The sequence below is a fragment of the Dermacentor andersoni genome, chromosome 2 (assembly GCF_023375885.2).
Source record: "Dermacentor andersoni chromosome 2, qqDerAnde1_hic_scaffold, whole genome shotgun sequence".
In the NCBI taxonomy this organism is placed as follows: Eukaryota; Metazoa; Arthropoda; class Arachnida; order Ixodida; family Ixodidae; genus Dermacentor; species Dermacentor andersoni.
The window spans coordinates 2918118-2943755 of record NC_092815.1 but is presented as its reverse complement, the minus strand read 5'-3'; the positions used below and the strand labels follow the sequence as shown (position 1 = coordinate 2943755).

General features: G+C 50.2%; 1 protein-coding gene and 1 pseudogene across 1 annotated transcript in view; both read left to right on the top strand.

Annotated features, from left to right (window-relative positions):
- The window catches only part of LOC126543059 (parathyroid hormone/parathyroid hormone-related peptide receptor-like), a 1023923-nt gene that overhangs the window by 80201 nt on the left and 918084 nt on the right, over window positions 1–25638 (top strand). The gene's annotated exons all lie outside the window — the stretch shown is intronic.
- LOC126543084 (U2 spliceosomal RNA) lies at window positions 11041–11266 on the top strand (annotated as a pseudogene).

Sequence of the window (25638 nt, the reverse complement as noted above, 5' to 3'; positions counted from 1 at the left end):
TTCTCCACAGTGATAGCACAGAGGCGTTCTGTCCGGGGTAAGCCAGACGTCAGATTTCCTTTCGAACGGGCGCCGATCCTCCATACGTTGGATCGGTTGCACTGATGGGAGCGGCGAGACGTATGACGCGGCGTGAGACGTGGCAGGGATGAAATGGGTCGGAGCGCGGAGAGGGACTCGCCCCAAAACTTCCGCATACGACGGCCGCTGCAACTGTGCTGTCACAGGCGGCGCATTGCTGCTTGGGACGGGACCTTGGATCGCTTGCTGCACTTCACTTCTCACGAGAGCAGAAATGGAACCCAGCGTGGGCTGAGGCGGGCAGCTGAGCCGTTGAAGCTCCTCACGAACCACAGAGCGGATAAGGTCTCGGAGAACGTCCAGGTTTCCAAAGGCAACCGCGTCCGTCAGTGAAGCAGCATTCGCGTGTCTGTCATACGTAGCTTAGCGCTGGTCCGAATGTGAAGTAGCGTTCATTTGCCTTTCATAGAAGGCTGAGCAATGGTGCAGCATCTTTTCCATCGTGGTGGCTTCGGTTAAGAATTCACCCACGGTCTTCGGGGGGCTTCGAACCAGGCCAGCAAATAGCTGTTCTTTCACTCCCTGCATTAGATGGCGCAGCTTCTTTTCTTCTGACATGGTAGGGCCCACCCGACGGAAGAGGCGCGTCATATCCTCTACGTACGACGTCACGCTCTCATTCGGCAGATGAATGCGGGGTTGGAGCGCCCGTTCGGCTCGTTCGCGGCGATCAGCATTGGTGTATGTCTCCAGCAAGGCACGGCGGAACTCGAGCCACAATTTCAGGAGCCCTTCTCGGTTCTCGTACCAAGTGCGAGCACCGTCCTCCAAGCTGAAGTACACGTTTCTCAGCTTCGCCGCGTCGCCCCATTCGTTTATCTCAGCAACGCGCTCAAACTGGGCTAACCAGTCTTCAACATCCTCGAAGACATCCCCGTGGAACACTTTCGGCACTCTGAGATTCTGCAGCAGGTACTGAGTTGCCGTTGTGGCCGTACCTTGCATAATGGTCGATGGAGACGTCGATGTTCCTTCCATACTGGTCCGTGGGGGCGTCGATGTTGTTGCGGAGAGGTGATCAAGCTCCGGAGGTAATCCTCGGATTCTCCTGCTGGCCCGGTGAACAGGGGTGTCCACTAGTATAGGGCTGGTACTCCGGCTACCAGGAGGAGTTTGTGGCATCAGATGAACCGTACCCAGCACCTCCACCAGTTTTGTCGCGAAAAGACAATTGAAGATGTACCCGGCGTCGGCGAGACCGACAGTTGTACAAGATGGCGTACACAAAACTCAAGCTGGCGTCCTCAGCCTCTGCTTCTTCTTCTTCAGCGCCCACCTCTTGCCTAGCGCGCGTTCAAGTCACTTCTTTTTCAGCGCTGGCGCGTGACAACTAGCGGCAATATTATGTGATCGTGCCTAGCGGAAAATCACACAAATCACGAAATAAGTGATACTGGTCAGTAGGAGGCCGTGTTGCTCAGCTCCGACCCTGCCCTGCAGGCCAAGGTCATCAAAAGAGCTGAAGAAGCCGCCCGGGCCCAGGGGCTCGTGGCTGCCTAACAGCAATGTCATCCGTCAATAACTCGTTTTCAAATAAAATGTTTACTCACTCACGTACTCCCGTATAAGTATCACGGACCGCCACGTTCCTGTTCTTTTTACAGTGCTGACCAATTGTACCTATGACCTAATCCTCGGACTCGACTTTCTTACGGCGCATTCAGCTTTGATCGACTGTTCTGCCGGACCCTTTGCCTCGAACTTCCTCTACACGCGCTTATTCGTGCCGATCTGCCGAACAACTTTAGTACGACCGCCTTCGTCCGCCTGCCGCCTAAAGCCTTGACTTTCGTCGATTTGCTATCATCTTTTCCTGTGCCCGATGGTGATTACGTCGCCACACCTGTCCCTGATATCCTTTTGATGCGCAATATCCCTGTGCCCCACTCCGTCGTCACCGTTGCCGATAACCGGACATGCCTCTCCGTCGTGAATTGTGGCCTCACAAAGGAAGTTCTACCCGAAGGCGTATCGGTTGCAACGCTCCGTGCTGTCGGAGATGACCACGTGACGACGTTTTTCGTAGACGTCTGCTCAGACTCTTCGCCATGTCCACAGAATGCGATTTGCCCTGACGCAACATTCCGTTCCATGATTGCTGCGGACCTATTGCCTGAACAAGCAGCAGCTATGTATCACCTTTTAGGCTCCTACCACGACATTTTCGACCTCAGCAATCGCCAATTGGGCCAGACTTCGATTGTTAAGCATCACATAAATACTGGTGATGTCAGTCCTATTCATCGCCGGCCATAACGAGTTTCTGCTTCAGAGCGCAAGGTTATTCAAAATGAAGTGAACAAGGTGCTTGCCAAAGGCATTGCTGAACCTTCGTCGAGCCCTTGGGCGTCGCCCGTGGTGCTTGTTAAAAAGGAAGATGGCACATGGCGTTTCTGCGTAGATTATCGTCATCTAAACCGCATTACCAAGAAAGACGTGTACCCCTTGCCCGCACTGACGATGCCCTCGATTGTCTCCACGGCGCTAACTACTTTTCATCAATAAACGTGCTGTTTGGTTATTGGCAGAGTTCTGTGGATGAAAAACACCAAGACCGCGTAGGTCCCTCCTGATGGTCTATATCAATTCAAAGCTATGCGATTCAGTCTATGCAATGCCCCAGCCACGTTCGAACGTATGATGGATTCTTTGCTTCAAGGGTTCAAATGGTAAAAATGCCTCTGCTGCCTAGACGACGTTCCGGTATTTTCGCCTACACTTGAGACACACCTTGAGCGCTTATCAGCTGATCTTCAAGTCTTCCGCGAGGCTGGGCTCCAACTAAATTCCTCGAAGTGCCACTTTGGTCGTCGGGAGATTACAGTACTGGGCCACCACGTCGACGATTCCGCTTTTCAACCAGACCCGGAGAAAATTCGTGGTGTCACGTCTTTTCCTGTACCTCAGTCTGTCAAAGACGTCCGAAGTTTTGTAGGTCTCTGTTCCTACATCCTACGCTTCGATAAAGACTTCGCAGCGATTGCCCGACCTATTACTGACATTCTGAAAAAGGACGTGCCGTTTATTTGGGGCCCCGCTCAAACTGCCGCGTTTGCCCACCTCACCAACTTTCTCACCACAACAACTATACTGGCCCACTTTGACCCGTCCTCTCCTACAGATGTGCGTACCGATACCAGTGGTCATGGTATCGGAGCCGTCTTAGCCCAGCGCCAACAGTGTAAAGATCGCGTTATTGCATACGCTAGCCGCCTCCTCACAGCGGCGGAGCGCAACTATTCCATTACAGATCGTGAATGCCTGGCTCTCGTCTGGGTGGTTTCCAAATTCTGCCCGTACTTGTATGGCACGCACTTCTCTGTAATCACGGACCACCACGCGCTCTGCTGGCTTTCCTCACTCAAGGATGTTACCGGCCGGCTTGGTCGCTGGGCTCTGCGGTTGCAAGAATATTCCTATGCAGTAATTTACAAGTCGGGCCGATTCAGTCAGTGACGAACCGCCCGCCGACCCTGACCCCGATACCGACGCTTGCGTTTTCTCCGTTTCTCAGCTGCTACACGTTGCCGACGAGCAACGCCGTGATGGCACTTTGCGTGCCATCATTTATGGCTTGGAATCTTCGCCTTCTGATTTGTCCCTTCACCTGTTTGTTCTCCGCGATGGTGTATTATACCGCCACCAGGTAGGCCCCGACGGTCCTGCCCTACACATCGTCATTCCTAAACACATCCAGCCAGCTGTTCTCCAAGAACTTAACGATTTACCAATGGCAGGTCGCCTTGGCGTCTCCGGCATCTACGACCGGATTCGCCGACGCTTCTCTTGGCCAGGCCTTGTCCACTCCGTCCGGAAATACGTACGTTGCGGCGTGTGAAAAATGCCAGCGCCGAAAAACACCATCGACGCTCCTTGCCGGGTGCCTTCAACCGCTCGACATTCCTTCGGAGCCGTTCTTCCGCGTTGGCTTGGACTTACTTGGCCATTTCCCTCTATCCACGTGTGGCAAAAAGTGGGTTGCTGTGGTGACAGATTACGCCACGCGTTACGCCATCATCAGAGCGCTTTTAACAAGGTACGCCACAGATGTCGCCGATTTTCTTCTACGCAACGTGATTCTGCAGCATGGTGCTCCAAACCAACTGCTCACAGACCGTGGTCGGACATTTCTTTCTCAAGTGATCACCGACATCCAGCAATCCTGCTCCACCAAGCACAAGCTGACTACGTCTTACCATCCACAAACTAATGATCTCATTGAGCGTCTGAATTGCACTCTAACAGACATGCTTGCAAAGTGCGTCTCGTCCGACCGTACTGATTGGGACCTTGCCCTACCCTATGTCACTTTTGCACATAAGTCATCGCGTCACGACAATGCCGGTTATTCCCCGTTCTTTCTGCTGTTTGGCCGAGAACCCACATTACCACTGGACGCAGCCCTTCCATGTGATCCCTTCCATACCAGCGAGTATGCACTTCATTTCATTTCATTTTATTTCCTTAAAGACCCCGTAGTAGGGGTATTACATAAGGGGTGGAAATACAACATATACAAACAAGTGTTAAAATGCATTCAATTCTGTAAATAAAAATTGTTACATCTTGAACAAATTGTGAAGAGCAGGTGATGGCAGCGATTTGATGAGGAGGGCCATTCCAGTCTTTAGATACTCGGTAGAAAAATGAAGTTGAAAATGTATTTGTGTCTGAATGTGGTTGTGCTACCTGCTGGGGATGGCCAATGGGTTGTGACCGGCGCGTTGGGGGAACAATGTATGGTGGACGATTGAGCGTCGAATATTAGAACCTGTGGAAGAGGGAAAGGGTGGCAATGCGGCGACGAAGGTATAGAAGCGATAAGGAAGATTCTTTTTTTAAAGATCATATGCTGACGTTGTGAGAGTATGTGTAATGAATATACCTGATGGCGCGATTTTGAACTGCCTCGAGGGCATTGGCGAGATATGCTTGATGCGAATGCCAGATGGCAGATGCGTATTCGAGTTTCGTTCTAACCAATGATCTATAGGCTAACAGTTTTACATTCAACGGAGCGAGGCGAAGGTGACGTCTTAGAAATCCCAATATCTTCTTAGCCGATGAAATAACATTAGTAACATTAGTAACATTAAAACAAACCTGCGCGTACTCCAGGGACTACAAGCTCAAGCCCTAAGACGTGTCTCGGTCTTCCGAGGTGTGCGTCTACAGCGGCAACGATTGTCATAGCTCGAGATCACCCAATATCAACGTACTTGGTAACCGACGTTCTCAGAGCGCATATTCGCCACGTTGCCCGACTACCTTCTCACCACCTTGCCGCTCTACCCGCAGAAAGGCCACACGCAACTATCAGTTGTATGATTCTTGCCAATCGCACCTCAATGCCATTGAACTACATGCCTGCAGCAAGACCATCCTCACCTTTATGGTGCCTGTACAGACCTGAAGTACGCCTCACCATCCCAGGAATCACTAAAAAGGCTAACATGCCGTCGTTTGCCCTGAAGCAGGCCACATTAGAACATTTACATGAGGTGCACAGTGGCCGCGTACACGTATACATCGATGGCTCAGTCACATCTGCAAGTTCAGCTGCTGCTGTGGTGATACCAACAAGATCCGTCGAAATACAGCTAAAAACGTCGCATGTATCATCAACGACAGCTGCTGAACTGGTAGCCTTGCGTGCGGCTCTTCATTTCATTCAGGAGGAACCACCCCATGCATGGTCAGTCTTCTGCGATTCCAAAGCAGCCCTACAGAGTGTACTCTCAGCACTGCGCCATGGATCACATGAACAGCTCGTCGCAGAGATCAGAGAAGTACACCATCGCATAGTTAACGAAGGACACGATATCATATATCAGTGGTTGCCTAGTCACTGTGGCATACACGGCAATGATCGAGCAGACGCAGCTGCCCGATCTGCCGATGACGGCGTCAGCTGCGTTGCCATTCCTCTTTCGAGAGCCGACGCCGCGGAAAAACATGCCATACTGGCAAACGGCCTGACATTAGCTCAGTGGAATTCATCCGATTTCACAAGTGCACGACTTCATACCCTGGACCCTGATTTACAACTCCGTATTCCGCCAGAGCTTCCACGACGCGACTGTACCCTTCTAGTTCGTCTATGGCTTGGAGTAGCGTTTTTACATGCGTACTCCTTTCTTATCGGAATGTCCAACAACCCACTTTGTGACTTCTGCGGGTGCAATGAAACAATCGCGCACCTTCTTTGTGAGTGCTCTCGTTTCAACCCGCAAAGAGCAGTCCTCTCAGCCACCCTAGACAAACTGGACAAGCGCCCACTGACAGAAAACAAGATCCTTGGATACTGGCCTACGCGAACATCAGCGCGGTCGGCTATGAAGGCGCTGCTGCGGTATTTAAAGGACACTGGACTTTCTGACAGATTGTGACTTCACTGTGTGACACAGGATTGTACGGTGCACTGCATAACACTAGGAACGCCTTTGCGGGCTACGTGACAGTGCCCACAGAAACAGTTTGTGTGTACGTGCGTGTGTGTGTAGTTTTTCCTTTTTTTTTAATCCTTCTCTCTCTCACCTATCACATCCCCTTGCCCCTCCCCCAGTACAGGGTAGCCAACCGGAGATAATCTCTGGTTAACCTCCTTGTCTTTCCTTTGCTTTTCTCTCTCTCTCTCTCTCTCTTAGTAACATGCACATTCCAGGTTAGATCATTAGTCCAGGTGATACCTAGGTATTTGTAGGATTCCACTGATTGCACGGTGACGTCACCAATCCGATAAGAAAAGCGAAGGGGGTGATGATGACGGGTAAACGAGACAAGTCTGCATTTATTAGAGTTTAGTGGCATCAGCCAAACATCACACCATTCTTGTAACCGGTTAAGGTCGGATTGAAGAGTTATTTGGTCAGTGATGGAATCTGTTGCAATCTGACGGCGCGGTAAATAACGCAGTCATCTGCAAACATACGCATATGGCAGGACACATGCAAGGGTAAGTCGTTAATGTATATTCAGAAAATCAGGGGGCCAAGGACGGACCCCTATGGTACGCCTGATGTGACGAGTGTAATGTTTGAAGCCTGGTTATTAAATGAGACATACTGTGAGCGGTAAGTTAAAAATTGCTCAAGTCATTTTAGGATATCAGGATTCAAATGCAAACGAGGAAGTTCTAGTAATAGGCTTTGGTGAGCGATCTTGTCAAACGCGTTCGCGTAATTCAAAAATACGGCGTCTGTTTGTATGTCACGGTAAAGATTAGCATGGACATCACGAAGAAATAGTGCAAGCTGCGTCTCGCAGGAACAGCCCCGGCGGAACCCGTGCTGTGGAGGATGAAGGAAGTTGTTAGCCTCTAGAGAGTTCATAATATGAGAGTGGATTACATGCTCCATGATCTTGCAGGGAACACTTGTCAATGAGATGGGGTGCTAATTTAGGGGAGAATTTTCGTTGCCCGATTTGTAGACTGGAGTAACCTTCCCCATCTTCCACTCGTCTGGTATGGTGCCTGTGGAAAGCGACTGGGAAAATAATAAATATAAAATCTCTGCAGAAATGTGTTTCGTGTTTTTTAGTAGTTTAGAGTGAATGTCATCGATGCCAGATGATGAAGACAACTTAATATACTAAATATTTTTTATCGCAGACAAAAGCCCAAGTACTGGGAATGTGATGGCTGACATGTTGCATTCTATATTTGTGGTTGGCGGGGTTGGAAGTGTTTCCGTTTCATTAGTGAAGACTAAAGAAAACGCGTTGTTGAACATCTTAACGCAGGTTAAATCTGTCACTGATTCACCCAGCTCCTTAGTAAGATTATTGATACGCAATTCTTTGGGGTTTATCACCTGCGAGAATTTTCTTTGATTAGTAAGTAAAATGCTTGGCAGGTCATAGTGAAAAAATGTTCGCTTGGTGTCACGAATTCCGATTAAGTACGCAGCTTCGGCAGCGTAATATTTCTCCCACGCAACTGAGCTTGCCTTAACTTTAGCGTGGCGATAAAGGCGCGTTTTTATTTTCTAGTCGTTTTAAGGATCTAGTAAACCATGGTTTTTGTCGATTGGATTGAGTGGTTATCCTGGGAATAAATTGGTACTTAAGATCGTATAGCTTGTTTTCAAACAACAGCCAGTTATCATGAATCGAATGGTTATTAAATTCATCTGCAAAGGTAGAAAATAATGCGTTTAATTCAGTATTTATAGCCTCATAGTTACCTTTGTCATGTAAATAAATTGTCTTCTCGTGCATGTCGCGTGGTGGGGGAGCGAAAGTGAAGGCAGCATGAATAAGTTTGTGATCACTAATCTCACGAAGATGTGTAAGGGATGCTAAGCTTTCAGGATGACTGGTTAGTATAAGATCTAAAATATTGGCATTTGTCCCCGACACACGGGTTCGCTCCAGTACTAGCTGTGTTAAATTGTAATTTAAACACGTTTCTATAAAGTCGCTCGCTTCAGTTTAATTTGTTAGTAAAGCAGTGCCATTTTGCCAGTTAATGCCTGGAAAATTAAAGTCTCCAAAAAGGAGAATAATGGCATTGGGATGCTTTGAAGTGATTTCATTTAAAATGTTGTTTAAGAGATTAGAAAAGTCCGGTTGATGGTTAGGGGCTTGATAACAAACACCTAGCAGTACTGTTTGTGGGGAACATTGACATTTGAACCACAGTGTTTCCAAGTAGCTGTCAATGTTAACTCGTATGCACGGCAATTGTTGGTTCACGGCAATCAGAACACCTCCGCCACGTGCGTCGATAAAGGTCGAAGTTTGAAAATCGACCAGGACTTCTGCGTCACTGATTTCTTTTGTTAGCCACGTTTCTGTTAGTATCAGTAAGTTACCGGCGGATGATGATATAAGATTTGATACTTGTTCACGCTTTGCCAGAAAGCTGCGTATGTTCGAGAAAATTACGGCAAAAGACAGATTATTACGTGGGATGGAGGGCGAGTTCTTATATTCGTGGGAGAATGCGATTGCTATGCTGTTTCTTTGACGGTCTGTGATGTCTCGTCAAATATGTAGCGTTTAGGACCTATGTGCAATGTTTTGTAACGCAATGAAAAGCGAACAGACTTTGCTTTCGCAAAAGCGACAAGGTGCCTGCGGGCGTTCTGTACAGCCTTAGAAAAATCTTAGCCGGCCCTGTGTTCAGCCCCTTTGAACTTAAGGCCATTTGATAGGACAGTCTATTTTGTCGTAAAGTACGTAAATTTAACAATTATAGGACGACGGCGCCCAGCGGTATGCCTCCCGAGATGATGTGTTCGTTCAATTTCTTTTGTATCTATGTTAATGTTAAGGTGCTTAGAGCACAGCTGGGTTATGGCTTCTTCAGACTGGGCGAATGTTTCCGAGGGATTAGTATCAGGAACACCATAAAATATGAGGTTATTTCTACGTGATCGGTTTTCAGCGTCATCCATACGCCGCTCCAAGCAAGTGTCCAGGTCAGTAAGTTTAGTAGTTTCTGCTTTTACGGCTTCGATTTCATTTCGCAACGGGATGATGCTTTGGCAAAGTTTTTCGACTACTGTCACTCGGGAAGTCAAATCGCACACAATCTTATTCGTTGCCAGTAGTTGGTTCCTAATGCCTTTCATTTCTGTGATTATTTCTTGTTGGCTGGCTGATAGTTTTTGTAGCTCTTTTAGTACAAGGTCAGCACTATCGGGACCCTGGTTAGACTCGATGTCTCCTGACAAGCAATGACCGAATGGCACAAACACTCTCAACAGCAATAGCGACACAGCACCGGGGGCTCGGCAGCTGCACCAGAAGATAATTGCTAGACTTCCTTGCAAACAAAAAAAAAAAATACTTGTTATCGACATGCGTGGCGAAGAGCAACAGGTTAGTTGTCTGCATTGTGGTACAGCAACCGAGCCCACAGAGCGGTGTCGACTATCGCGGCAGCTTTATACTTGGCGGGAGCCCTAGTATCAGTACCGGTGGGACTTTCCACAGGGAATCCAGCATCCAGATGTCGCATGGCGGCGCTCACACAGATGAGGTTGCACAGTCGATTCCTATGGCGTAGGTGCCAGATGGCGCAGAAGGTGACCACGTGCCGGTTTCATTGATGAGGGGCAGCAGCGCACATTCCACTGACGTGTTGATAACCGGAGTTATCGGTGATGACAGCTGCTCGTGGGTGACGATAGCTACGAGCACCTGCGTGGCGAAGAGCAACGGGTTCGTTGTCTGCATCGTGGTACAGCAACCGAGCCCACCTTGAGCCCACCTGATGCCATCACCAGGGCAGCCCAAGCACGCGAAATTGATCGCGCTCGCCTGCTGACCTCTCAAGAGAAGCAATGGCGCTTCTACGATCGCCAACAGAGAGACGTCCACTTTTCGCCTGGATTTCTGGTACCCCTGTGGTCGCCGACTCGTCACATTGGCCTGTCAGAAAAACTCCTGTCTCGATAGAGAGGCCCACACCGAGTGCTGCGGGCCATGACTCCAGTTACCTATAACATCGCCCCAGTCAGTACCATTTCCTCACTGCCCAAAATTCCACTGACGTTGTGCATGTCCGCGCCTCAAGCCATATTACTATCCTGTTATCACCGATATTTTGACGCCACGGGACGGTGCTTCTACCGCCGGGGTAATGATACATGCATATTGCGTGAAGGAAGGGGATTAACCAAGGGCCCCGATGTTTTATTAGTCATATCATAAGAAGCCAACAAACACTGACACCAAGGACAACATAGATGAAATTACTTGTGCTTAAAAATGAAATAAAGAAACCACAAATTAATGGTAATGAAAGTGGATGAAAAAACAACTTGCCGCAGGTGGGGACCGCACCCGCAACCCTTGGTTGCGGCGGAATCGCCGCCCCGAGGAGACAGAGGAAACTAGACGCGCGTGACGTTTCGACACGACCGCCACCACGGGAGAGCGGAAGGAAAGGAGAGTAGATACGGAAGCGCTTGGAACGCCGACAAAGAGACCGCGGTGCGAGCGCAAGACATGGCTGACGCGGGTCAAAGTGTAGTATCTGTTCTTATTACTTTAATATCTGATGCGGGTTGTGTTTGGACCCAAGATGGTGAACTTAATTTTGCAAGTAATCTGTATAGCGCAACAAAGCAAGGACACAACAATTTTGCATGTTGGCGGAGTACTACGAGTCTGCTTCACCTCCGCCCACAGATCGGGCCGGTATTTCACTATCTCCGGAATCGGCCCACAGTTTTTGCACACGCAGAAGAAAAATGCGCGGAACCCCAGCCATAAACAGTTTCGCTGTAAAACTAAAAGGAAATCAGGTGACGCCATCGTATAGCTATGATGGCAATGATGGTTTGTACATTGAATGGTCTGATCTTCGTACTTGTGGCTTTATTTACTGCGCTTCGTCCGTCGTCATCAGCATAAATTTCAAAGCAGTCCTATATTTCTAAGTATGGAAAGCAATAAGGCTGTGCACACCCGCAGAATTATTGCAAATTGTTGCATTTATAGCGCCACATTTCATCGGCAAATAACGATATCCAAAATCACAGAGCCATCTGGCTGGAGAGAAACGATGTTTAGGCACAGCCATGTAGTAACCATAATTCCCATGCTGGCCGAACCAGCGTGCTTGTAGCTCCAACACACGCACTAGCACCAGAGCTCCCTACGGTAAATTCTGAAGGAAACAGCGGTACCAGCGTTATCGCAGCGACAAGGTGCACGGAAATATAAGGGGTTTAAGAAAAATCTAAGCCTTTTAAGGGGCTAATTTTTCTTTATGTGCTCTGCCAACTAGCGGAATCGACGAATCTTCATTGCTCGGCCGCGAAACGGCTCGAGTGTCCACTCTTGTTTACTTTGTTACTCTGTCTCGACGCCACGAAACGCATGACACACACGATTGGCTGGTGATACAATGACGTTTTGTTCTAGTAGGGCCGCGTCAATCACGGCAGGCACTCAGGGGGCGTCTGACGCGGATGCAGGAGGAGAGGAGGAGGGCAAAACATTTATTTCAAACCAGAGGCGCGTGGTTTATTCAGATGTGGGAGGCGACGGCGGTTAGTCGACCTGGAGCTGCTCCGTGGCCACTGCGTCTGCCCGCCCGTGAAACAGACATGCTCATCTGTGTCGGAGCTGAGCACTGTGGCCTCCCACTCTTGCATTGTAGCAATCTGCAAGCGCCGTGGACTACCGCGGATGTGTATAGTCGGACAGCGCCACACTATATGGAAAAGGTCGGCTCGGGGGGCTCTGCAAATCTTGCAGCCTGGCGTAAAGGTAGCCGGATCAATGTAATGGCCTATAACAGGCCTATACATCGTAAATGTAAAGGCCTATAAATCGGTAATTAGATGTTTTTTTCTGTCTTTTGAGCAGTTCGCTTCCTCGCGAAGTGTAGGGAGCAATTGGCTACTTTATAAACAGAGAGAGAGAGACAGAGAGAGAAAACATTTATTCGGACCATCGAGGTGGTTACTCTTGAGGTCGAGTGGGTGGTGTCCTCATTCAAGGACTTCACTGGCCATGGCTGCTCGACGTACTTGCTGGACGAGAGCTTCGTGTCCCGCCAGGGTATCGCCGGTCAGCTGTACCTCCCACCGCTCAAATGACGTGCTAGGCGTCTTTAAGTGTTGAGGTTTGCCCCCACACCTCCACGATATGTGAAAGTGTGTAGGGCGTGTGTCGCTGCACCAGGGGCAGATGCCGTGATATGTATGTGGGAGCATTTTACTGTATCTGTGCAGGTTTGTAGATGTGTTGGTCTGAATAAGTCAGAGAGCCACTGCATCTTCAGTGCTGAGCTTTCTCTCAGGCGGAGGATAAATCCTGCGGTTGAGTCGCTGGATCTCGAGTGGGTCGCAGTAATTGGACGGCAGGGGCATGAAGGTAAAAGGTTGGGGATTCTTGCAGTCTCGGGCCTAGAATCTGAGCTGCCTGCAGCGGTGTTCGTCCGTTGGTAAAGCTACGGCAGGCCTGCTGCGAGTCGGTAACGACATGGACTTCCCTGCCTACCCTGTCTTCTTGCTTTATTACCAGCGCCGCGGCTATGCTCTCAGCCGCAGCTGGGGCCTCTGCCCTTACGGAGGCCGCGAGGGTCAAGGAGTTGTCTCTCCCGTTCACGGCGGCTACCGCGATGAGGCCCCCTACTGGGTACGCCGCCACGTGCACGTACGTTACGTACGGGTCAACCTTGAATTGTCGGCGCTGTGTGTCGACGCGAGCTTTGCGTCGTCCTTCATGGAGTCTATGACTCATGTGCTTCGGTATAGACTTCGCCTTGATCGTAGGCGGGAGTGATCGTTGCCCATCGAGGGCACGGAGCTCCGTTGCCGTTCCGGTCCGGTGGAGGATGGCTCTGCCCGCCGCCGTGTTCTGTAGTATGGCCTTTTGCGAAGCCATAACCGCGTCCGACAGCTCAGCGAAGGTGTTGTGGATCCCGAGGGCCGCTAACTTCTCGCTTGAGGTGGTGACAGGGAGACCCAGGGCCGTTTTGTACGCGCCTCTGATGATGGCATTGACTTGTTCTTGGTTGCGTTTGTTTAGGGAGTGGCAGTGATACGGCATGCTATACGTTATTCTGCTGATCACCAGAGCCTGCACGAAGCGAAGCGTGTCCTCTTCTCGCATGCCCTTCGGCTTCTTGTAATTCGTTTTATAATCCGCGAGATCGGTTGGTGGCAGACCTTAGGGTTTGCATGGTGTGGGAGGCTTTCAGGTTGCTCTGGATCCAAAAACCCAGAATCCTAGTCTTATTGCCTTCCGTGATCTTTTGGCACTGAAGATAGAAGTCGATAGGGCCGGGGGACTTCTCGATTCCTCCTCCGTGCACCCGGATCACCTCGGACTTCTCGGGCGCGCAACGCATCCCGTTCGCTGCCGCAAATCTCTCCACGGCCATCGCGGCCTCTTGAAGGGCCGCCTCTTTTCGCGCTAGGGAGCCCTTGGTCGCCCAGAGCGTGATGTCGTCTGCGTACAGGGCGTAACCTAGGTGGAGGATCTTCCGCAGCTCTTTGGTCAGCGCTAACATCGCGACGTTGAAGAGAATCGGGGAAATTATCGCGCCTTGCGGTGGTCCTTTATTCGGCACGTCAATCGTATCCGATAGAGTCTGGCCTATTCCAATGGTTGCCGTCCGACCCGTCAGGAACGATTGAACGTAATTAAAGATGCGCTACCCGCAGCTGATGTCGTTCAGTCCCTTGAGAATGGCCTCGTGAGAGATGTTATTGAAGGCCCCTTTTAGGTCGAGTGCGAGCAGGAGGTGTTCTCCTCCCTTCGGGATGCCCTTGAGAACTTCTTCCCTTAGGATTAGGAACGCATCTTGCGCAGAACGTCCCAGCCTGAAGCCAAGCGTGGTGTGCGGGAAGAAGTCATCGTCCTCTATGTAATGTTGGAGGCGGGTTTCGATGACCCTCTCGTACAGCTTGCCGAGGCACGAAGTCAGCAAGATGGGACGCAGGGCGTCGATTGCGGGCTTCTTGCCGGGTTTGGGAATGGTCACGATTTCCGCGTGTTTCCACTCGTTCGGTACGTGACCCTTGCTCCAGAGTTCCTCGTTGAGGTATTTGGTCAATCTCGGATGTGCATCGGGCTCAGGTTTCTAATCATGGCATTGAGGATTTTGTCAACTCCGGGAGCAGTGTTGCGCTGTGAGCCTCGTGCCGTGGCATACACCTCTTTCTCCGTGACGGGAGCGTCAAGCTCTGGTCTTGGTTCTCCTTCATATTTTAGGAGGCAGGGTCGTATGGGGTCGCTACCCAGGTATCTGGTTTTCAGGGTGTCAATCAGATCCTGGTCGTTTCCGGGGAACTAGTGAGCGATTTCTAGAAGCGTCCGACTGGTTGTCGATCTCGCCTTGTCGTGCACGAATAGGCAACGTAGGTTGGCCCACGTCTGCGCCGTACTCAGGATACCCTTGAGCGAGGTGCAAAACTGTACCCAATTTTGCTGCCTCAGCTCGTGTGCGTAATTTCTGGCTTCGTCTGTTATTTTCTAGATCCATAGACGTAATTTCCGGTTTAACCGCTGTCGCTTCCACCGTTTGAGGAGGCCCTCACAGGCTTCGCACATGTTTAAGAGCCGGCGGTCGACTTCGGGCGTCTCGACCGTGCGCTGGATGGTTTTAGTGGTTGGGATGTGGGCGTCCCGGAGGCGCTGCATCCATTCCGCTTATGTCGATTATACCGTTTTTGAGCGGGGAGTACTGCCTAAATGCCTCCCAGTCCGTAAGCCGAATTTCGCCAATTCTTCTCTTGAGTTTCGGTGTGGATACCGAGATGCTGAGGATGAAGTGATCGCTGCCCAATGTTTCGCCCAGGTGCGCCCATGAGTATTCCCTTACGTTTTTGACAGGTCCGGAAACGTGTCTCGACTTACACTGTTGCCTACTCGGGTTGGTTGGAGGAGGTTGGTTATCAATTCGAGGCCCATTTGGTCAATCGCTTCGAGGAGCGACCTCCCCTTTTGCGTGCCTTGTTGGTAGCCCCAAGTCGCGTATCTAGCGTTCATGTCTCCCACCACTACCAGCTGGTTGCAGCCAGCGGCTCTCACGCTGTCGTAGATGATGTTGCGGAAGTCGTCTTTCTGAGCCCTCGGCGGACTGTACAAATTCAGGATGAAAGTGCTACGTCTACCCCTCTTTTGCGGGAGGACTTCCACTAGCACGTGATTAATGTCATGATGTTGATAATGTTGTCCCACGGCCGTCACCGTTTTGTGAAGTAAAACAGCGGCCTTCGGTCATCCCGCGTGTTTAATTGCGTAGTAACCCCGTAGCCTGATCGGCTGGTTCCCGACCTCCTGAAGGCAGATGACGTCGGGGGGGTATAGGTGATTTTGGATGAAGAGTTGGAGAGAACTTGCCTTCTTGTTAAAACAGCGACAATTCCACTGCCAGATCTCGAAGTGTTCGGGCGCGCTGCGTGTGGTGTTAGTCATTGCTGACGTTCATGCCACCGCCGTCGCAGTTGTCGGCGTCTCTGACGTCACTCGTGTTGTTTATGCGCCTGTACGCCTTGATGCGTGGGTTGTTGCTTTCGTCGTCGACCCGGTTGCGCGAGCCAAACTCAACCTTGCGTATTCTTCTTTCAAGGCCTTCATGCCTTAGTGTGTTCTCCTTGACTTTATTGTTTAATTCGCCCATCTGGTAAAGCATCTGTTGTATCGCAGCATAAATGCCTTCGAGGGTGACTACACTTGACTGGCCTGCCGCTGCCGAGGCCGCACCGGGGAGCGATGAGGGCGTGGTGGTTCTTGTGGAAGGATGAATGGAGATGGCGGGCTGGTGGCCTATCGTTCCGCTTTGCGGCGCTGCCTGTGTGTGGCTGCTTGTTTTGCTTAGCAACGCTTCCAAGCGTTACATGCGTTGGTTTAGGTCGTTAACCTGAGCCTTGAGGTTTTTGTTTTCTTCCCTGATGTGCGTACATTCTGGGGAGCATTTACTATTTTCACTGGTATCTTGAGCGGAGGAGGTACTTGACTGATTCCGGCTCACCTTGTTGTGTTGGCTTGGTTCTTCTTGCCTGATTGGTTCTCTTCTTAAAAGAAGGCTTCTTTGATGCCCCAGTGCCTGCAGCTGCGTAGGATGTTGATGATAACGCGGTGGCGCAGGAGGGTGATAGCGGCGAGATCACCCTGCCTGCCACGCACACTTTCTCGACTCTGGTGAGCTTCTTCGTTCTTCGCTTGAGGTGTAAAGACCAATTGGAATAAGGACATTCCGATGGCGTCCCTTGCGAAAGGTAAACTTCCAAAATGGAAGGGTCGTCATGGCGATCTTGCGAGATGTCTTGGAAGTCCATGGCTGTAGTTTCTTGCGACGAAGGCCCGGCGGCAGCTCGAACAATAGCACCGGGGGCGTGTGGGGCTGTAGCAACAACTCCACCTCTACTCTCTCCCGTAGAAGTAGAAGCGGCCGGCTGGGATCCAGCAATGTGCGCCATAGTGAGTGCCGAGTAATCGTAGCAAGCGAGTGGCGGCAAAGGCGGCGGAGCGCCTCGCTTACCTGCACGCTGCTAGGTACGGCGGCGTCAGGCTTAACACGGCAGCGCCACCCCGGAGAACTTGAAAGTACAAAAGGCCAAAATAATATCCACTCATGGTCTTCAAACTTCTCAAGGGGGTTCCGGATGACTTCAGAAAGGTCGTCCGACAAAGACTTCGGTCCTTCGATGTGAATTTCTTACAAGAATAAAGAAAGTCGACAGAGCCCATGCGAAGCACGTCTATGCCGCTCGGCTCTTCTTCTTCTTCTTCCTCCTTATAAACAGAAGATATTGTCACGGCTCACATCAGACAAAGGCGGAGAGCAGTATTTAATGTAGACAATTAGAACAAGCGTTCAGCTTAGGCTTCTTCTTCTCTAACACCCTCGCTTGCACACACGAGGTCGTCGCCTTCATCGTCAACGTTGTTGGGCACAGATGGCGTCGCGGCATTTGCCCCCCTCCACAAGGAGCATCGCCCCGATGCTCGGCAGGTAGCCTCCGGTGTCCAGCAAACCAGAGAGTGTCCTTGTTGTTCAGAAAAATAACGTTTCATGCGCACCACGTGCACAGTCTCAGGCAAGTCCTGACGGCGCCTCGAGCAGGATGGGCTGTCAGGAACGACTTCATAGTTGACGTCGCTAAGGCGTCGTAGAACCTTGTACGGTCCGAAGTATCGGCGCAGAAGTTTCTCCGCGAGGCATCGGCGGCGTACTGGAGCCCAAACCCAGACTCTCTGGCCGGGCTGGTTGACGACGCATCGATGATGGTGATTGTAATGTCGGGCATCACGGTCTTGCGGGCTAGCTATGCGAACGCGTGCAAGCTGTCTTGCTTCTTCGGCGCGCTCTGTGAAATCTGCGGCGTCAGTCTCGGAATCGCTGGAATCATGAGGGAGCATAGCATCCAGCATTGTAGTCACTTCTCGGCCGTGTAGGAGACTGAACGGCGTCATTCTTGTTGTTTCTTGCCGAGCCGTATTATAAGCAAACGTTACGTAGGGTAATATTTCGTCTCAGTTCTTGTGTTCCACATCGACATACATGCACAGCATGTCTGCGAGGGTCTTGTTGAGGCGCTCCGCAAGTCCATTGCTTGGCGTGTGATAGGCTGTCGTCCTTCTGTGTGCCGTGCCACTGAGTGTGAGTACAGTTCGCGAAAGTTCAGCCGTGAACGCGGTTCCCCTGTCGGTTACGATGACCGCTGGAGCACCGTACCTCAGGACGACGTTTTCGATGAAGAACTGTGCAGCCTCGGCTGCTGTGCTGCTAGGAAGTGCCTTGGTTTCAGCATATCGCGTGAGGTAATTTGTCGCGGCTATGATCCACTTATTTCCGGCAGCAGATATTGGGAATGGGCCCGAAAGGTCCATACCAATTTGTGCAAAAAGTGTTTCCGGCACTGGAACGGGATGTAATAGTCCTGCAGGTTTTGTAGGTGGCACTTTTCGTCGCTGACAGTCAAGGCACGTTCGAACGTAGTGCTTCACCTGTGCTGCGAGCCGTGGCCAGTAATACTTTTCTTTGATCCGTGCTAATGTTCTTGTATAGCCTAAGTGAGCTGAGGTAGCTTCATCGTGACAGGCCTGCAAAATTTCATTGCGGAAAGTTTTAGGGATGACTAGTAGATATCTCTTCCCTGTTGAAGAGAAGTTCCTCCTAAAAAGAACACTGTTGCGTATGCAGAATGATGACAGGTGCCTTGAGAACAATCTGGGCTTGTTTGTGGTGCGGCCTTCTAAGAAATCAATTAGTGACGCGAGCTCCTGGGCCTCTTGCTGTGGTTGAGAGATGGTGGCCGCATCAACAACAACTAAAAAGCCTGCGGATTTGTCATCATCTCCGCCCGACGACTCGATCGGCGATCTGGAAAGGCAGTCGGCGTCTAAGTGCTGCCTTCCCGATTTATAGACCACTGTCATGTCGTACTCTTGCAGCTGTAGGCTCCAGCGTGTCAAACGTGCAGATGGATATTTCATGTTGGTCAACCAACAAAGAGAATGGTGGTCACTTATAACTTGAAATTGGCGGCCGTATATGTACGGCGGAACTTGGTAACTACCCACACTACAGCCAAGCTTTCCTTTTCTGTGGTGGAGTAGACGACGAGCGCGACCGGAGGTTAGCTGGGCTGCCCTGTTCCCAAGTGACACTGTCGTCGAAGCGTCGATGTCTCTCTGGAAATTGTCGTGGAGTGGCAGGTGACATTTGCCTGGATGCCACCCTGGCAATGAGGGCAAAAACGATAAATGTGCCCTGGTGCGCAACATTGAAAACACAATTGTCGGCGATCAGCAGTGCGGCATACGTCGGTCCTGCGAAGCTGAGGTCGCCTGAAATGCTTCCTCTGTGTCCAGGCAGCAATAGGTGGCCGCTGGTGGTACTGCTGTACCAGCACGGTAGAAAGCGGGTGACGGACAGCGTCTGCGTAGCTATATACGCGTGGCTCGAAGCGCGGCTCAGGACACGGTTCGGGGAGTGGCTCAGGAGATGCTAATGCTTGCCGAATTTCTTGGCGAACAACTTCAGCGACCGAAGCAACAGGACACTCATTCGGTGTCACAGTTTGCTTCGCAATCTCCTCGCGCACAATGTCTCTTATCAGTTGACGTAGCGAGGTCTCGTCTGTCACTGTGAGTACTGCGGCTCCTGCAGGTGCATAGTTAGTCAGGCGTTCGTATTGCCGACAACGCTGCTGGAGCGCCCGCTCGATTGCTGTGGCTTCCTTAATGAACTCTTCCACTTTTGCAGGCGGGTTACGCACGAGACCAGCGAATAGCTGTTCTTTGACGCCTCGCATAAGATAGCTCAGCTTCTTCGAATCCGGCATGCTGGGATCCGCGCGGCGAAACAAACGAGACATGTCCTCGGCAAACATGGAGACACTTTCGTTGGGCTTCTGAATGCGCAACTCGAGAAGGTGCTGTGCATTATCTCGGCGATCAGTGCTTCCGAAGGTGTCAAGTAGCCGACGGCGAAATTCGTCCTACGTTGTCAAACGTGCCTCGCGGTTTTGGAACCACGTCCTTGCGCTACTTTCAAGAGCGAAGTACACATTGGAAAGCTTCTGGTCCGGACGCCACTGATTGACCTTAGCTACACGTTCGTACTGGTCCAGCCAGTCTTCGGCGTCTTCGTACGCGTCACCGTGGAAGCTTGTGGGGACTAGATTGTTTGGGACAGTCACCTGTGTTAGACTTGCAAGCGCCATTTCCTGAGTCGGTGAGGCCGCTGACGAAGTTCGTTGCAAGAGACCGAATTCCGGGCACAGACCTTGCAGGCGGCGGCTTGCACGGTGCACAGGTGTCTCGACGCGTGGATGACCTCTTGAAGGGCTGGATGCAGGGCTACTCGCAAGAGTCGTCCCTATCATTAGGCGATGATGCGATACCCAGCACCTCCACCAGTGTCACGGCTCACTTGAGACAAAGGCGGAGAGCAGTATTTAATGTAGACATTTAGAGCAAGCGTTCAGTTCCGGCTTCTTCTTCTCTAGCACCCTCGCTTGCACATAAGAGGTCATCGTCTTCATCGCCAACGTTGTTGGGCACAGATAGCGTCGCGGCAATATCGTCTCTTATCGAGAAATATGTGCCGTTTATCCGTATTCTGGGCGATGTCGATAAACCTTGGTTGACCAACTCCCTTAGGAAGCTCGTAAACAAAAAGAAGCTCCTTTTCCGGGCAGCTAAACTCTGGGACTGCGATTGCAAATGAGAAAATTATGTCGCATGCCTCCGCCAGTACAATAATTTGTTGAGGCAATCTTGGTATCCTTCATGAAAACTCAAAGAAATTTTCGAATCTTCTACCTGCAAACCAGAGTGCTTCACACAATATGACTTTGTCATTTCCTGATGGATCACTTCTCCCTACTGATCATTGATCCGATGTAATGAACTCTTATTTTTCCTCGGTTTTCGATCAAGAACCCACCTTAAGTACCAGTACCCTTCCAGACTTCAACTTTTCTCGCATGTCTTCAATTGACGTCACATCTGAGGGCATTTTGGCCCTGATAGATAATATCAAGGTCGCCAGTGCTCCCGGTCCGGATAACATTCCCGCTAAAGTCGTAAAAAGCACTGAGGTGCTTACTAGTAAATGTCTGCAAATAATTTTTGCGCAGTCCATAACTACCAGTACCATTCCTAACGACTCGAAGTTAAGCAAGGTTGTCCCGATTTTCAAAAGCGGTGACAGAACTGATCCCTCGAATTACCGCCCAATATCACTCACCTGTATTGCCTGCAACCTTCTTGAACACATAATCTATTCCCATGTAGCCTCTCATCTTGAAGCTAACTCTTTCCTTTTCTGTAACCAGTATGGCTTCAGACCAGGTCACTCATGTGAAACTCGACTCTTTGAATTCGCTACTGACCTCCATTTCAACCTTGATTCTATCTTCCAAACAGATATGATTTACCTAGACATTTCGAAAGCCTTTGAACATGTACCTCACGAACGACTAATGATCAAAATAAACAGCTTATGTCTCCATCCCCTAATCACGACCTGGATCCGGTGCTTCATAATTGGCCGATCACAGTTTACAGCGATGGGACACCGTCACTCTAGTCACCGAAGTGTTATCTGGAGTACCGCAAGGTTCAGTCCTTGGATCTCTTTTGTTTTTAATTTTCATTAATGACCTCCCTTCAGGTATTTCGTCATCCATCCGGCTCTTTGCCGATGACTGCGTGCTGTACCACCCTATAAATTCACACAATGATCAGTTGTTTTTACAGCGTGACCTCACTACAATTGAAGAATGGTGCACAGAGTGGCTCATGCAGCTAAACGTAAAAAATGTAAGTTCATGCGCGTATCGCGGAAACAATCTCTCATGTCATACATACTCTTACTCTTTGCATTCCCTTCCTATTCAGCTCGTTCAATGATACAGGTACCTTGGTATCATCTTCACTAGCAAGCTTACATGGTCAGAACATATCCAAAATCTGGTTACTGCCACCAATCGATCCCTTGGATTCGTAAGACGGTCACTATCATCATCACTCGCTGCGATCCATCAACTAGCATATGAGACATTTATCCGTACTAACTGGAATTCGCGTCGGCAATATGGAATCCCCATCAAGCGTACCTTGTTGACCTGCTGGAAGCCGTCCAAAACCGCTTAGCCTGGTTTATTACGTCCCAGTACGACTATTGGCTAAGTGTTGGAAACATCAAATCATCCCTCCAAATCCCATCATTAGCACATCGCAGAAAAATTTCACGCTTATGCCTCTTTCAAAAGCTCTATTACAATTTCCCACATTTACGCGACACGCTTCTTTTGCCACCCAACCGTACTTCACGCTGTCTCTCAAACAACCTCAGTCTTCAACGTCTTCACGGCTCTACTAAATCCTTCAATAACTCTTTCTTCCCGGTAGCTATTGCAAAATGGAATAGTTTCTGACCGCGTAGTAATCGAACGTAACCCTAAAGTTTCGGAACACACTAACGAACTTTCCGAGTATTGATGTTTAACGTATTTGCCTTATTTTTACTGCATCGCACTTTTTTTCGTGCATTGGTTATTACTATTTGTGTTTGACTGTTATTTCATTACACCTTCTGTACCCTTCTGAATGTTATTGTTTTTTCTTCAGTCATGACTGTTGCAACGCTTCTTTTTCTTATGTATGCTCCCCCTTTATGTAATACCCCAACAGGGGAGGGGCCCTTAAGGGTCAATAAATGATGATGATGATGATGATGATATGATGATGATGAATGTGCGGCTGGAGCTGCCTACAGACGGGCTCTTTCCGTTTCATTAGTGATTCGTGAGCTGGGGTGTATTTAAGCCCGCCTAGCTTATAACATTGCGTGCTTTCATTACACTTCACCATACGGTATCGTGTCGACCACCCAAATTCGTCTATCTCCTCATTCTCCGCTCCGACCTGGGTTGCGCCTTTGGCTAGGGAGGCGAAAACTCTAACCTGTTGGTGGTCCGGGGAATGAGGAGTGGGCTGGGGTCTGTTGAATTTGGGCAGCGTGATAGTCAGTGTGTTAGTCAAGGATTTTATTAGCTAGTGGAGAAATGCGTCTTTTAATATAATTGTAGAGTCGCTGATAATGAAAGGGTTGAGAGTGTTGGCTATGTCTAAGGCGGTGGCCGCCTCTTCGCCTCCTCCGGGTTAGTGGTTTTGATAGAAGGTCCCGATATTTTATGCCATGCAACGTGACCGAAAAACCATAGCGTCCATTGATTTCGGCCGCGTCAACATATGCTGCTTTCGGATTAGTTGCAAATCGGGTGTGCAGGGCCTTGGCCCGTTCCACCCGCCTTTCGGTGGGATGGGTGGGGTTAATATCACGAGGTGTGGGGAGATTTGTGAAATGTGCTCTCAAACAGGGGATGTATTGGTTTTGGAGGTTAAGGTAGGGGTGTACCGAATGCCGGCTTCTGCAAGAGTATAGCGACCGGCTGGAGTTCGCGACAACCTCTCATATTGCGCTGTGAGGTTGGCCTCCACCATCTCCTGTAACGTATTGTTGAGTCCCGGCGCGAGAAGCCAGTCAGTAGAGGAACATATCGGTAGGCTGAGGGCCACTTTATACACCCCCCGTAGAAGTGTCGGTATAACCTGGACTTGTCAGCTTGCGTTAAGCGTAAACATGGCAGCGAGTACGTAATTCTGCTAGTACAAAGGCCTGAACAAATCGGAGAATGTCCTCCTCCTTCATGCCCTCGTGCGTGTTAGTAATCCTATTTAAGAGTCTTATTGCCTGTTGTATCGCCTTCTCGAACGTGCTTAGCGTTTCAGCAATGCGCCGTTTGTTTTGGATATAAAGTCCGAGGATCCTAACCGTAGGAACTTCTTGGTTCGGCTTCGATCCCGTTAAGATTGTGCTCTCCGGTTTTGGGCTGTGAGCACCCCGGCTGCCGCGCGGCTTTCGAAGTAAAAGTAATTCTGATTTTTGTGGTGAGCATCCTAGTCCTCTAGGTCTGACGTTGTCTTCAACTGTTCGCACTGCTGGCTCTAGGGTTTCTTCTATGTGCGCGTCGTTCCCTTTGGATACCGAGAGGGTGACGTCATCAGCATAGATGCTATGTTTGAGATCTGGGATCTGGGACAGTAGAGGTGGTAACCCTCTCATCGTCAGATTAAAGAGAAAAGGAGACAAAACCGATCCTTGAGGGGTCCCTCGACTGCCTAAATGAATGCTGTTCGAACGCAGATCACCAAAGTTGATTTCCGTTATCCTGTTCTGTAGGAAGTCTCTGACATATGAGTAAGTGCGCGGCTGATGTAGCTGATGTAGCGATTGTAGAAGAGCTGTATACGTAATGTTATAGAAGGCTTTTGTCCAGTCTCACCCCTATATTGCTTTAGCCTCCGCCACAGAGACTCGATCTAGGACGTCAAGCTGAATATGCAGCAATGCGTCCTGAGTCGATAGCCCCGAGCGGAACCTGATCATATGGGGGGGGGGGGGGGGGGAAAGCAGGTTGTTGCCTACGATAAAGCTGCGGAATCTATTAAAAACAGCATGCTCCATAACTTTCCTAAGCAGGAGGTAAGTGAGATGGGACGAAGGTTCTCTAAATACAAGGTTTTGCCTGGTTTAGGTATGAAGATAATGATCTCCTGTTTGCATTGCTGTGGGAGCATGCACTTCTGGGAACATGTGTTCATGTATTACGTTACAGCCTTAATGGAGGTATTGTCTAAATTTCGAAGAGTTTTATTGGTGATCTGATCTGCTCCTGGGGAAGATAACTCATCTCCGCCCTACGCTTAGGCGGAGGTGAGTTATCAGCCTGGCTAGACTATGCCTGTGGGGTTGGGCTGTGATTGCCAGATTGTACCGCTGCGGGCTGATTAGTGTTAGGTAGGACCCGGGTTTTAGGCTCCTGATAGCGCTGTAATTGTTTTAGCTGGGAGATTACGTTTTTTTGTCGTACAATAACTTCACTTAGCTGTGTGATTCGCGCCTCCAGGGCTTCCATTTTTTCTCCTCGACTGCAGCCTGCTGGAGAGGTCCACTAGTCCAGGTCACCTGAGTGTTTCTGGGTCATGAATTGGACCTCGTCCTGGTCAGCAGCGGCGGGCAGGAGAGGGAGCGGCTGCTACTCCGTGCAGCTAGCCTCCGGCTCCTGGCGTTTTTGTTCCCTGGTTCGGCTGAGTCTCACTTGAGGTCCTCCCTGGTCCAGCGTTTGTTGCTGAGTAAACTCTGGCAGCTGTTGGTGTCGGCACCATCGGATGACCGGTGCAGTCGCGACACGTCGCTCACAGTCTTTGGATGCGCAATGTGCGGGCCTCCGCAAACTACGCACTTCGGTTCACGCTCGTGTTCCTCCTGAGGATTGTGTTGTCCACATCTCTGGCACCTCTTGACTGTAGGTGTAGGGCATATAGCCTGGCGATGGTCTATATCCCGACACCTACTACAGACTTCCATTTTCGTCTCATAAAGCACGCAGTGCATAAGCGCCCCTCTGTACTTCACGTAGTGGGGAACCATTGGTCCTTCGAAGACAATGATAACAGAGTTAGTGGTGCCTAGACGCCCAGCGTGCAGTACTCTGGGGTCTTGTCCGGCAAGCTGCTTATGATATCTATGCGGGAAAATGTCTGGGCGCATGTCAGCCAGACATA